The 13,645-nt window shown below is 38.7% G+C and overlaps 1 non-coding gene across 1 annotated transcript; it reads left to right on the plus strand.

Annotated features, from left to right (window-relative positions):
- The first annotated feature begins 744 nt into the window (after nucleotides 1-744).
- On the plus strand, nucleotides 745-836 carry LOC131241887 (small nucleolar RNA SNORD34). The gene has a single exon (XR_009169453.1). It is a non-coding gene; the product is annotated as a small nucleolar RNA SNORD34 (small nucleolar RNA).
- The last annotated feature ends 12,809 nt before the right edge of the window (nucleotides 837-13,645 follow it).

The following is a 13,645-nucleotide window of genomic DNA, read 5'->3' on the forward strand; positions in this document are numbered from 1 at the left end:
TCCATTTGACAAGCTTGTTTTACGGCTTGAAATTAAAAATAAGACAGATCTAACCATTAAGTGGACCACATTGAAAAAAACATAATGAATTGAACGTCTCTCATTGAAACTTTTTTTGGGCCACAGTCTCACAAAAGTTTTGAATCAATTTGAAATTTGTTTTTCCTCTTAATTCGGGTCTTTGTGACCTTATGAACAGATTGGATGGAAAATAAATGTCATGGTAGGCCCTACTAATTGTTTAATGGTGAAAATCATTATCTCAGCTGCTATTTATGGTGTGGTCCATATGATCTTTGGATACAATTCATATTTTGGATAATACTCTAAAATGAACTCTAAAAATAGATGAACGGTGTAGATATAATAAATACATCACTGTGGGGCCATGTAACTTTGATCTCCTTTGAACCGTTCGTACAACTCGGAGCTCGAGAAGCGTTCAGTGATCGTCTTCGCACGACACGTACGTTCTGCAGCTATATAGCTGATGCGAGGTACACCAGCAAATCCACTTCCCTCTATCTGATCTCTCACTTAGCCGGGCTGAAATTGTAATGACCGTCCACTTTATGTACGTCTTAGGCCAGTTGAGACTATCTATTATATGTGGATTTCTGGGAGTGGGCATTCTTATTGAAGGAACAGATCAGTGGGTATGTTGGCTATGGAGGGCCGGGCAAAGTTGGTGAAGATTAAGAATCTTCACAAACGGCGTCCGCAAGGTCAGGAAAAGAAAGGAGAAGAGGCCAGTGATGGTGGAGAAATATTGCCTACATCGTTTGATATTATCGAACATGATAATGATATGCTTTCTCTTTGAATCTGAGGCCTCTTTCTTTATTTTGATTTTTTTCTTTCTTTCTTTCTATTCTTTTAATTTTTTTCTTTATTTTTTTTATTTTTTTCTTGCCTTCGGTGTTTCGTAAAGGGTAAGGCTCTACATCAAGCCGAGTCGAGTCGGGGTGGGCCAAGCTCGGCTTGACTCGTCCATGCTATACTCGAGTTCGAGCTCAAGGGCGCTCTACATCAAGCCGAGTCGAGTCGGGGTGGGCCAAGCTCGGCTTGACTCGTTCATGCTATACTCGAGTTCGAGCTCGAGCTCGCCCTTGAGCTCAACATTGAAGCTTGGCTTGTTTGCCAAAGCTTTCGAGTCGAGTTCCAGTCGAGTTAGTGGTTCGAATCGAGTCGAGTTTACCTCAGTAGGGTAAGGGAAAGAAAAAGAGGGAATGGGGATGAGTAGGGTCAGGTAGGGTTTTTAAGTAAAAACCTTTAAGTTTTAACTTTTTTTTAAAAACTTAAATATATATATTTAATATTAATATAATATATATAATATATATTATTCAATATATTACTCCAGTCGAGTCGAGTCGAGCTTGAGCTTCGAGTCGAGTTCGAGTCGAGTTGAGTTGAAATACACCATGGTCGAACTTGGCTTGAACTCAACTCGAGCTTTAGTAAACAAGCTTGACTCGCCTTGAGTCGGCCTTTCAAGCCGAGTCAATCTGAGTTGAGTTGAGCCGAGTTAAGCGAGCTTTTCAAGCTAGCTTGACTCGTGTACAACCCTAGTAAAGGGGTTTTTCTCTGGAGACACGACTTGCCTGTGACACGCCTGCCACAAGAGCTTCCTGGATTTAGAAGCTATGTGGGTCCCACTGAGATGCCCATGACAAATCCACTCTGTCCATCAGTTTCTTTAGAACACAATAGCACAAGAGTCAATGCAGACTGGCTAGTGATGGTCGGTGTTCTGTGAGCCCCACTATGATGTATGTGTTTCATCCACGCCGTACATCCATTTTTCCAAATCATTTTATGATATGAGCCCAAAAATAAAGCAATTCCAAATCAAAATGGACCACATCAGTTAATTGAACTCCTACCATTAAACTTCTAGTGGTCGGTGCTCCATGAGCCCGACCGTGATATATGTATTTTATCCGTTCCATCTATTCATTTTTCCATATCATTTTAAGGCTTGATCCTAAGAATGAGGTAGATCTAAATCTCAAGTAGATTACACCATAGAAAACATTAGTGATTTATTGAATGTCCACCATTAAAAACCTCCTACGACCATTGTAATGTTTATTTGGCATCTAACCTATTGATCATGCCAGGTGAGTCAATGGGAAAGAACGACTTACTACATCATAAGAATGTTATAAGTTTTGAGGAGTTCTCTCTCTCCGAGGTTGGACAGCCTCGAGGGCGAGCCATACAAGTCAAAAGGCTTCCGTTTTCGTTATGGGACACGAATGACAAATCTAAATGTCACAAAGATGAAGGGAAAAAACAAATATCATCTAGATTCAAAACTTCAGTGGCCCCTAAGAAGTTTTCAACCGTGGGAGTTCAATCAACGCTATTACTTGTGATGTGGTACACTTGAGATTTGGATCTACCTCATTTTTTAGGCTAATACTATAAAATGATTTGGAAAAAAAAATGGATAAACCACGTGAGTGAAACACATACGTCATGGTGGGTGCTGTGTGGGGCCCATAGAGCATCGACCACTAGCCATTCGCTAGTGGCAAGGTCACTAGGTCCCTACCGAATGTTGTTCGGCTTGTGACACTGCCAGTAGTGAGGTGACTATTGGTCGGTGCTCTGTAGGCCCCACCATAATGTAAGTGAAATTACGTGAAATAAGATATCATGACTATGCATGGAAGCTTGGCAGAGTTATAGAATGAATGCTATGTCCTTTGGAGGGGGATCGATTAAAATTTTCACATTTTAAACACAATTACCTACTTAACAATGTTGTTAAATAGCATATGCGATCGTGTGTGAATGCATATGCCTGTGCGCATATGCGATCGCATACTTTTTTTTTCTTTGCATTTTTCAAAATGAATTAAAGATTAAGTCATAATTCATCAACATCAACATAATGAAGTAAATATTAAGTCATCATTCATCAACAATTCTACATTATACAATATAGTTAACATTTAACAAATATAAAATATCAATATTCAACATTTAATAGTACATATACATCAACAATCAACATCAACATACTTAGTAAATAAAATAAAGAAGTTATTTATTTATTATTTATCTAATTAATAATCATATACATTGATCTAGTTGCCATTGTAGCATATCACCACCAGGTCCACCATCACCACCACCACCATCATCGATATCATCATTTGAGTCATCTCTTTCTTCCACATACACTTCTTCTTCTTCCGTTTTTTCATTACCTGTATGTACTAATACTTCATCAACATCCAATGGTAGATGATCTTCAGCATGATCATCATTATTACCATCTCCTTCTTCAATCGCCTCAATCTCTTCAACGGGTTGATGGCTACTACTCGCTCCCCGGCTCCCCCCTTCCTTCGCCTTCGAGTGGTACTACCTTCACCAAGTGTCGATCTGTATGCAGCATCTTCAACTTGTGCCCATGTCAGGTCCTCTCCAGTAAATACCGGGTCCTTCGTCTCTACGAGCCACTCGTTATCTGCATCCAACTCATCTAAGCAGATAGGGTCAAAGAAACCGGACTTTTCTTTCTTAGTTTGGAATCGTTCTTGCGATTTTTGATTGAATTGAACGAAAACCAAGTCGTTGAGTTTTTTTTGCTCAAAGTGATTCCTTTTCTTGGTATGAATCTGTAAGAAAGAAAATGCATTTAACATTAATTATTTAGGTAATTAATTTAGCTTAGGCCTTATACTAAAAAAATTGAAGTTATACAATTACTAAACATTTTAAACTTACCACCTTGAACGTGTTCCAATTGTGCTCACAACCATTGACAGTACATGTGAGTCCAAGAATCCTCATATCTAGCTTCTTTAGAGCTGTATCATTCCTGTTCGATTCCACTCCATAAGCAGCCCACCAGTCAGCTAAGAAATATAGCTTAAGTAGGTTAGAGATACTTTGTAGAAAAACTATTTGTAAGACACTAAGACTGACATTCATAGTAGTACTTACTGGGTATTTTCATTGTCCGATGCCTTATTACGATATCCCTTGAGAATATCCCCTCACTTTTTGTATAGAAGTCCAGCAAAGTTGAGATATTGTCCTGTTCTCCTCTATTTGGAATCATTCTTTACAATACATCAATAAATCCAACCATATGCATAGTTAGTGCTTATGTTGGATCAGCAAAAGCGAATAAACAAGTTGGGTTAAGGATGTAAGTAGTCGAATACAATGGAGATGACATTTGACTGCCCCATCTTCTATCTATAATATCTAAAATTGGCTCGTAATCACAGTCTCTATAGTTAAAATGGTCCATAATCTTATTTTTCGACCTTTCCATCACATCATATATATAGCTCATTGCAGGCTTCTCATCCCCGTCCACCAATTGCAACACAGTGACTAAGGGCTCTGATGCTTTTAGCGCCTTTACCACTTGTATCCAAAAACTTTAAGAAATGATTGTTTGTTGAACCTGTTTCCCTTTAGCCTTCTTTGACTAAGGCCCACTTGTAAAATCGACTGACACTATAAAACTTCTAGGTTCTGATTTCTTTGCATGCAATCTTTGTAGTATTAAAAAGGCTGTAGCGAAACGGTTGATTACTGGACGTAACAAATTACCCCCAATGTGTTTCCTTATTTGACTGAGAAGAAGGGCATCTTTGTACAAAAAGACCGTGATTCTTCTAGCCCTTTCAATCACATTTATAAATAATCTACTTATATCTTCTAATATAAGATCAACACAATGGGCCGCACAGGAGGTCCAAAATAAACATCGCCTCTTCTCTATAAAAAGAAGACCGGACATTACATACAAGGCTGCGTTGTCTGTAATTACTTGTATAACATATTCCTCACTTATTTCTTCAACTACACTATCTAGTAAGCTAAACAAATATTCTCCTGTGTGTGAATGACCCGATGTATCCACGGACTTCAAGAACATTGTCCCAGCTGGACAATTTACCAAAAAGTTAATGGGAGACCGACCGGATCTATCAGTCCAACCATCAGCCATTAATGAACACTCATATGTTTTCCACGATTCCTTATATTCAGTTATGAAGGATCATGTATATTCAACTTCAGTTTTTAAGCATGTCTCTCTCATTTTATGATATGAAGGAGGTTTAAGCCCATGTCTAAATTGACCTATAGCCTCAACCATTACTTTGAAGCTTCTCAATTTAGCGGCGTTGAAAGCAATGCCGGTTTGGTAAAACCACTTAGCAATATATTGAAAAGTGGTTTTCCTATCTTTTTGTTTATACCGGTTCTTTAAAGTTATTTGAGCCGGCTCATTCCCTTTAGTCCTTTGGTCGATCACATCTTCGGGGTGTGGTCTACATCATCTATCTATAGGCCCATGCCCTCATGCTCTTTTCGAGACCGTTGGTTGTACTTGTGGTCTAGACCGGCTTGTCGAAGTAGGGGGAGTGAGACTAGCTTCATCTACCTTAAATACGTTTATATCTTCATATGCATCTTGTTCCAAATATTCCTCTTGACGTAGGGCACTATCACAATTCTTTCTTGATTGTTTTTCCATATACTCCATGATCTCCCTTCGAATTTCTGAAGTAATTTTATCGCATGCTTCTGTATTTGACCCCTGTAAATGTGCAAGGTGTTGCTTGTGTCTTGCAATGCCATCGAAACTCACATACCCAAATAACTCACATACTATGTGAGTCTTTTCCATAACACTACGGTAGTGCCCATACTTCCAACCCGGGTGATTTGACTTGGGTTTCAAAGAGGAATATTGGGAAAAAGACATTATGTTGTGGTGTGTGTATTGATTGCTAGTAGCCTAATACTAAAATGTACCTAGAAAGTAAACTAAAAAGTAAAAACTAAAGTAACATAAGAGACTAAGAGTAAAGAGACTAAAGAGATGAGACTTGGGAGAGGGAGAGAGAGAGAGAGTTACACACACACACACTTATACACCTACATTAATAGACTAGTAGTAGTCTAGTAGAAACTACAAAGGGAGAGGGAAAAGAAAAATGGGAGAGAGAGAGAGAGAGAGAGAGAGAGAGAGAGAGAGAGTTGAGTTACACTTGTAGAAAGGGAGAAGAAGAAGGAAAAGAAAAGGAGAAAAAGAGAGAGAGTTGAGTTACACTTGTAGACTTGTAGAAAAGAGAGGGGAGAGAGAGAGATTTACACACAAACAAAATTACAATTACAAATTTAAAAAGAGGTTCTAAATTCTTCAATCTTCACTTTTTGTCTAAGTTGTCTTCTCTTCACCTTTGCCTTGAGTCCTTGACCCTTGACTTGAGTCTTGATCTTGATTCTAGAATAATGTAGAATGTAGACTTGTAAAGTTGTAAGTTGTAATTGTAATACTAAGTCACTAACACAACATTAACTTGTAACTTGTAACTTGTAACAAAGTAACAAACAAACTAAAAAATAAAGTTAGAAGTTGTTAGAAAACTTAGAACTTGGATATTATGGAACTTTAAGAGAGAATGAGATAGAAAGAGAGATAGATAATAGATTTAAAACTAGAAAATGAGAGTGGTGGATGTGTTGTGTGAATATTTATAACATGGAAAAATTGAAACTAGAAAGAGTTCAATTTAATGGATGGAGAGCTTAGTTGTCTTGAAATATCTCTTGAATCTTGATTCTTGAATCCTTGTTGATGTATGTATTTATCCCTTGATTGAAACTTCAATCTCAATCTTGATTCTTAAAAGAAATATGGATGGAGGAGTGAAGCTTGAGGCTTGGAATTGTGTAAGAGAGCAAAATAGAGATAGAGAGAAAGATTAAGCTTTGAGTGCATGTAAGAGTACTTATAATGCCTTTTTATAGAGAAAAAAACTAGATTTAAATTTTTTTTTTTGTAACGGTCAGATTTCTGACCGTTGACCAATATGCGATTACATATGCTGTATGTGATCGCATACATTGCATATGCGATCACATATTATGGCGCATGTGGCATATGTGATCGCATATGTGCAGTAATCGCATATGCCACTGTCGCACATGCGATTAGTGCACATATATGCGCATATGTGATCACATATGCAAATTGCGATCGCACATGACAACACTGCTACTTAAACTAATATATAAATTAAACTGAGTAAGATAATAAACTCTAAGGCTTCCAAGCCAATAAAGGATCTAATCACATAGACTACAAATGATATACATTTAAACAACTAGTCTATAAGTGATAGTGTACATGTGTGTATGGAATGTGCTACCTATCAACTTTTAGTATTCATCAAATCATGCATACATATAATTAAACATTCAATGGTATAAACATAATTAAACAAGTGCTTAAGGATAATTTCAAACACAAGAATATATAATTGTTCGATTTTCCTACTCCACTGTCGGCAGACGCATTTAACCTGTGAGTGTATCGAATTTCACTATCGGAGATTTTAAATCAGGGTCACCTCTAACTTTTACAATCCTACATAATGAGCGACTATTTTGGACACATGGTTTTTTATAGGCTTGCCATGAACCTCGGTCAAAATTTAAGGACATGTGTTTACTCCCATTATAGGCTCTTTCGAAGACTAACACTTACATACCTTTCTCCGATGGTTTACACAAGAACTTGATTTGTGTCCTACACAAGAACCAATGTCTTACACAAACACCTAGTTAAGTTTGACAATCAAACTCTTACACATAATCTTATATAAGGAATAAGTGTACATTGTCACATTGACTCTAAAATGACAACCTTACTTGTTGAATTGAGCCTTGTTGATGCCATCTTGGGTTTCTTGATTGATGCTCTTTCATGCTTTAATCAATTCCCCCTGCTCCCCCAATCATAATGCTAATGCGTTGCCAATGCTTAAACTCCATGATCAAACTACCTTGTATGTGATGCTCATTTGAGGTGACCAAGGTGATAAGATATTGGGTGAATCTCCTACAACTAATGGAAGGTTGTAATTCCTAGGGGATTCAGCTAGATGAGTCTTCTAGAGAGTTTAGATAAGGATTCGACTATTGGTTCAAGTTCAATATCTAGGACAAGGTGGAGATCAAGTTCATCTTTAACATTGAGTCTGGAATCTTCTTTTAAGTGATGAATCACAAAGAAGATAACTTAAATCTCATGGACTTAAAGGCTTAGGATGGATGATATGATTATGGAATCAACTATGCTTTTATTGCATTAAAAAACTATCAAAATGTCTAAGCACCGAATGCCATTTTATAAGAAACCGATTTGCAATGGCTAGTTAACGACTCCGTCGATATAATCGAAATGACCTTTGATGGGATCGAACCATCTGTCGATCCCATCAAGAAATTCTAGATATATCTCTGTTGGTTGCTAGACTCATTATTCGATCATATCGAGTGGATTTTCGATTGGATCAAGTCCTATCGACAGCCTGCCGATGGCATCGAAGACCACTCGAAAAGTGCTGTTTTGGGCATACGATTTCACAACGGTTTTGTATCTCTACTACCCTTATCATTTTCCAATTAAGCTTCTAAGACTAAGGGATGATCAACAAGGTTTACCTATAGGGTTATGATCATTTAAAGGTTCAAGGGATTATTTTGGATCAAGAGTTAATGTCATCAAGGTACCACATTTACCTATTATTTGCTCCTTGATGCTCATGTCCACTTGTGTTTTCAGTCTTCGGCTTCCAAGAGCTCAACCGACTACATGACACATGAACTCACATGATTGACAAACAAGATGCACAAATAAGTGCACTAACAATACATGTTTTATTCACCATGTCTATTCATTTTTTTCATATAATTTTAAGGCATGATCCAAAAAAGGCAAATCTAAATCTCAATAGACCACACCACTGGAAAACAATAGTGATTGAATGCCCACCATTAAAAACCTCATAGGGCACACTGTAATGTTTATTTGATGGACACGGATTGGCTAGTGACCCCACCACTAGCCAATGGCTAGTAGTTGGTACTATGTGGGCCCACCATAATGTATGTATTTCATCTATACTGTCGATTCATTTTTTCAGGTAATTTTATGGTTAGATAAGTGGACCAGATCATAGGAAATACCGTTGATTGAACTCTCACCATTAAAAGCTTCTTGTGGGCTATAAAGGTTTTGAATCTAGATGATATTTGTTTTTTTTTTTCCCCCTTCATCCACATCTGTATGACCTAATCAACAAGTTAGATATTAAATAAACATTACAATAAGCCCCAAGAGGTTTTTAATGGTGGAATTTTCAATCACTACCGTTTTCCCGTGGTGTGGTTCATTCTGTGGTGTGGTTCACCGGAGATATAGATTTGCCTCATTTTTGGGATCAAGCCTTAAAATGATTTGAAAAAAATGAATGGATGGCGTGGATAAAACACATGCATCATGGTGGGGCCCATAGAGCACCGATCACTAGCCACAACCTCTCTATCCTGATATTTGTACCTACAGTTTATCCAAGTGGTAATAACATTGTGAGCTGAACAGTTTGGATGACATATGAACATTGTTATAAGTAAAAGTGTTCTGGTCAAAAGTATGAGGTCTGCTTGGATGTATGTGCACGTCATGTGGTTGACTGGTATCAATCATAACCAAGGTGCTATTTAACGGGCAAGAAAATGGTAATCTACTGTATGAGATCTATCCACTCGACGACCTTGTTCGTCGGGAAATGAAGTGCTTCCACCTTCTTTGGAAGAGCACAAACACCGAGCTCTCCCACAATTGTTCCTGATGTCCTACCTCGTATGATAAGATGAAGAGGATGGTCATTTGAGATGTCGCTTATTTCACCAAGGAATGGAGCTTGGTCTCAGTGCTCGGATGTGGGCAGGTCGGTAACCCGATCAGGATGATCAACCATATTCGACCAAAGGGCCCAGCTTAGGGAGCTCTTCCTCAGGACAATCGTGAAGATCAGCTCGGCTGGTCGGCCTCGATCTCCTGCCATATGTTTTCAAATCTCGACTACGGCCTACCAGAAGGTTCAGCTCAGGGAGCTCTTTCTCAGGACGACTGCATAGGTCAGCTTGGATGCTCGGCTTGGTCTTGGTCTTCCACCGCGTGATTTCAGATCTCGACTACTTAATCTTATCTACACTGGTGATCTTGTGAAACGGTTGAGAAACATACGCTGAATGCACGCCTATAGTTAAGGGGCGTTTCTGTCCACATAATTGACTCCGTGAAGCTATAAATAAGAATACATCCAATGGTGAAAGGTACGCACACATACACCAGTTTATGTACAGGTGAGCCCTCATCTTTATTGGACCTAGTTTTGCTTGATTCTGACTTAGGCATTAGAGAGTCCCTTGCTATAGCCAGGGTCTCCTTTGTTTTCTTTGTGTACAGGTGTTCAGAGGTCCAACGAGGGTTGATCGGATTTCTGCATCAACAAACATTATGATTGGCTTTAGAAAGGTTTCATCAATAAACATTTTCATTCTAATTATTTCGTGTGTGTAGCCCACTTGAATTTTTAATCTGCTTGATTTTTGGATTCCTACCCTATTGTGATCTTGTGAAATAGTTCCTCTAGCTTCCTACCACAAGAATTGCTAAGTGGGGCCTTCATGATGTCTGTGAGAAATTAACCGTCCATCACTTTTGCCTGCTCCTGTTAAGACATGAGATAAAAATGAGGTGGATCCAGTACTCAAGTAGGTGCCTCGGAAAAAGTGGGGAGTGAAATGGCCATTGTTAAAACCTTTTTGAGGTCCACCTGGATGTTTATATGCCATCCAAATCATTCACAAGGTTATTTCCATTGAAAATGAACTGAAAGCACAAAAATATTAGCCTCATCCAGAGCTTATGTGGCTCCACGAAAGTTTCAAAGGTAGTTAAATCTGTAATGTTTCCTATCATGTGGCCCATTTGAATTATGAATACGCTCCATTTTTTTGTCTCAGCTTAGGAGTGGGCAAAACAGATGAATGGGGTGGATTTCTGACAGACATCATGGTAGGCGCCACCTAGCTTTTGACTACAGGAGCTTCTTGGGCCTATTTCCAACAGGCATAGTCAGAAGCTAGTTGGGCTACTATGATGTTTGTGAGAAATCCAGATCATCATAGGATATGAGCTAAACGAGGCAGATCCAAAACTTGAATCGGCTTTGCCTCAAGGAAACAACAGGATTGAACCTCCACTCTTGCACCTGTTGTCGTGCTTCAGTGGTAGATACTATGGAGTTTTAACAAAGGTCACGGGTTTAAGCATCCTTTTGCGTGGGAATGTGTGGGGGTGTGAGTACATGAGCGTGTGGGGGTGGGTGTGAGTGTTTGTTAAAAAAAAAACCTCCACTCTTGAAACATTTGTGGGGTCATGGACAAGGGTGTCAATGGGCCAGGCTTGGGCCTATAAAGATTAGAATTTTGAATAAAAACAGTTCAAAATCTAGGCCAAGACCTACCTAGGCCCAGTCCATTGACAACCCTGGCCATGGAAGTTTCAGATTAAGTTGATATTTTTTTGTTTTTAGTTTATCCCAATAGAAATGACATTATGAACAGTTTGGAGGGCATGCAAGATCAAGGTGGACCATGAGAAGGTTTAACAACAGGCATTTCACTCTCCACTTTTTCCTATCGTGCGGTTTACTTGAGTTTTGGTTCTGCCTCATTTTTTTAAACTCATATTCTAACATGACCCAGCGAAATGGATGGACAGAGTGGATTCCTAGCTTCTAACCATAGAAACTTCGTAGAGTGTGTTGCAGGCAAATTAGCATCCATCTGTTTCTTTTTCCTTTCCCAACGTAGGCAATTTTCCCAACTAGAGCTCCCATTGACTTTGAGTCTAGCGGCATGCTTGCGCAGTGGTGTTTAGGTGGCCTGACCTGAACAAGAAAGAAGGTTATTCAGGTGGGTACCCGTACATTGTATTATACCCTATTTTTGATAATTCTAAAAGGTCAACAAGAGGCTGACATGTGGTATTGTATGAGGATTATGATGCATGACATGAAAATTAAATATGATATGTGAGATTTTAGGCTTAAGATCACGTTAGTTCAGAAACAATTACACAAATTCCATATCCCACATGAAAGTCCAAACATTCAATTAAGGGAAATCTATGTGGGTCCAGGCTTACACATGATAGGGCTAGATCAATAAAAATTATGAACTAAATGATACTCAAAGATAAGAAATAATCATCCACACATGTATAGTAATCAGTCCATAATCTAAGGGATTCAGAAATTCCAATTCGAGGAACCCTAGGGTAAGAAAAGGGGCATAAAATTGGAGATTTGAGTAATTTAGGGTTAGGTTTAGGGATTTTGGGTAAAAGCGGATTGAAAGAGAGGAGAGAGATGAACCAGAGAAGTACCGCACGCGTGGACAACAAAAATGGCTAGACGCATGTGCGTGTGATCCCGGCTGCACGTGTGTGAGGTCTATTATTCAGAAAAAGGCCACCTTGGCCTTAGTCGGCCAGGGATGGACTCCAAAACCTCCAAATCTCAAGTCGATCTGATGTACGGTTTGTGCATGGTGCTCCGCCGAAGTTTCAGCCTTCCTGTAGGGCCAGATTATGAAATTCTGCTGTGGGGAGGAGAATTACTGCAATAAATGATTAATTTGAAGTGTAGAAGATGGGGTGAGATGAGAAGAAGGGAGAACTTCGCTCCCTGGTAGTTAGCCCTTCGATGAAGGGAGAACTTCACTCCCAATTAGGCTTCACAACTCAGAGAGTAGGAAAACGCAGAATTTTTATTAATCTTCAATGAATGAAAAAAAGCTACAAGGGGTGCCTATTTATAAGAAAATTCTATACTCCAAAACTCCCGCCATGTACACAACCTATTACTTGGCGATGAAGTAAATCAAAATAAAAACCAATCGAAGAAATCTAAAACATTTATGATGTTCTAAATAACATAAATAAACAAAACTTAAAATATGATCTAAATCTGACTAGTGGGCCATAATCATGAGATCCCATGATGGACTTTTCGTAACTATTGGGCTCACTCTTGTGAATCAAAACTTCGTCTTCTAACTAGGAGGCCCTCCTTGGACATCGTTATTGGGCTAAATCGACGGTGGGGCCCTCCCTCTCCTTCTGTATGTGCGTAGGGGGCGGTGTGCATGCGCGTGATGTCCCCATCAGATTAAGAAGTGGATAAAAAAATCTTCAAAGATTTGGAGCACTTTTTATAGGCTTACAGTTAGCGTAAGTTTAGTTCTACATGTCAGTGGATGGTTGACGGAGTGTTGCAGTCAATATACAAGAAGCACGGTCAAGCTGTTTAAGATATAAAAGGTGACCAAGGGCAACCAAAACAAAACCTCGACTGACAAAAGTGAAGTGAGCGGCGAGAGGCGTTCAGAAGTGGAACTGTCATAAAGAGAAACGTATTAAAAGAAGGATATAGAAAAGAGAAGAATCTGGAAAGTCTTTTGGATTATTGTAACTGTTGCAATAATGAAAGAAAGATCTTGAAGAATAAGCTACAACAAAACTTTATAAATAGTAGAGGAATTCAATAGAGCAAGATCATCTTAAAAAACAACCAACACAATAGTCATGCAAACTTATCAATTTACTTTCTCGCGGCTTATCCAAAGAGTAGCAATAATCAAGTTGCGGTAATTCTTAGCTATAATCTTTAGTTGTAATCTAAGTCTACACTCATACGCTGTATTTGTTCTTTATCCAACATCAAGTGGTTCTTTCAAGAGG

This window comes from Magnolia sinica, chromosome 3 (genome assembly GCF_029962835.1).
Source record: "Magnolia sinica isolate HGM2019 chromosome 3, MsV1, whole genome shotgun sequence".
Classification (NCBI taxonomy): Eukaryota; Viridiplantae; Streptophyta; class Magnoliopsida; order Magnoliales; family Magnoliaceae; genus Magnolia; species Magnolia sinica.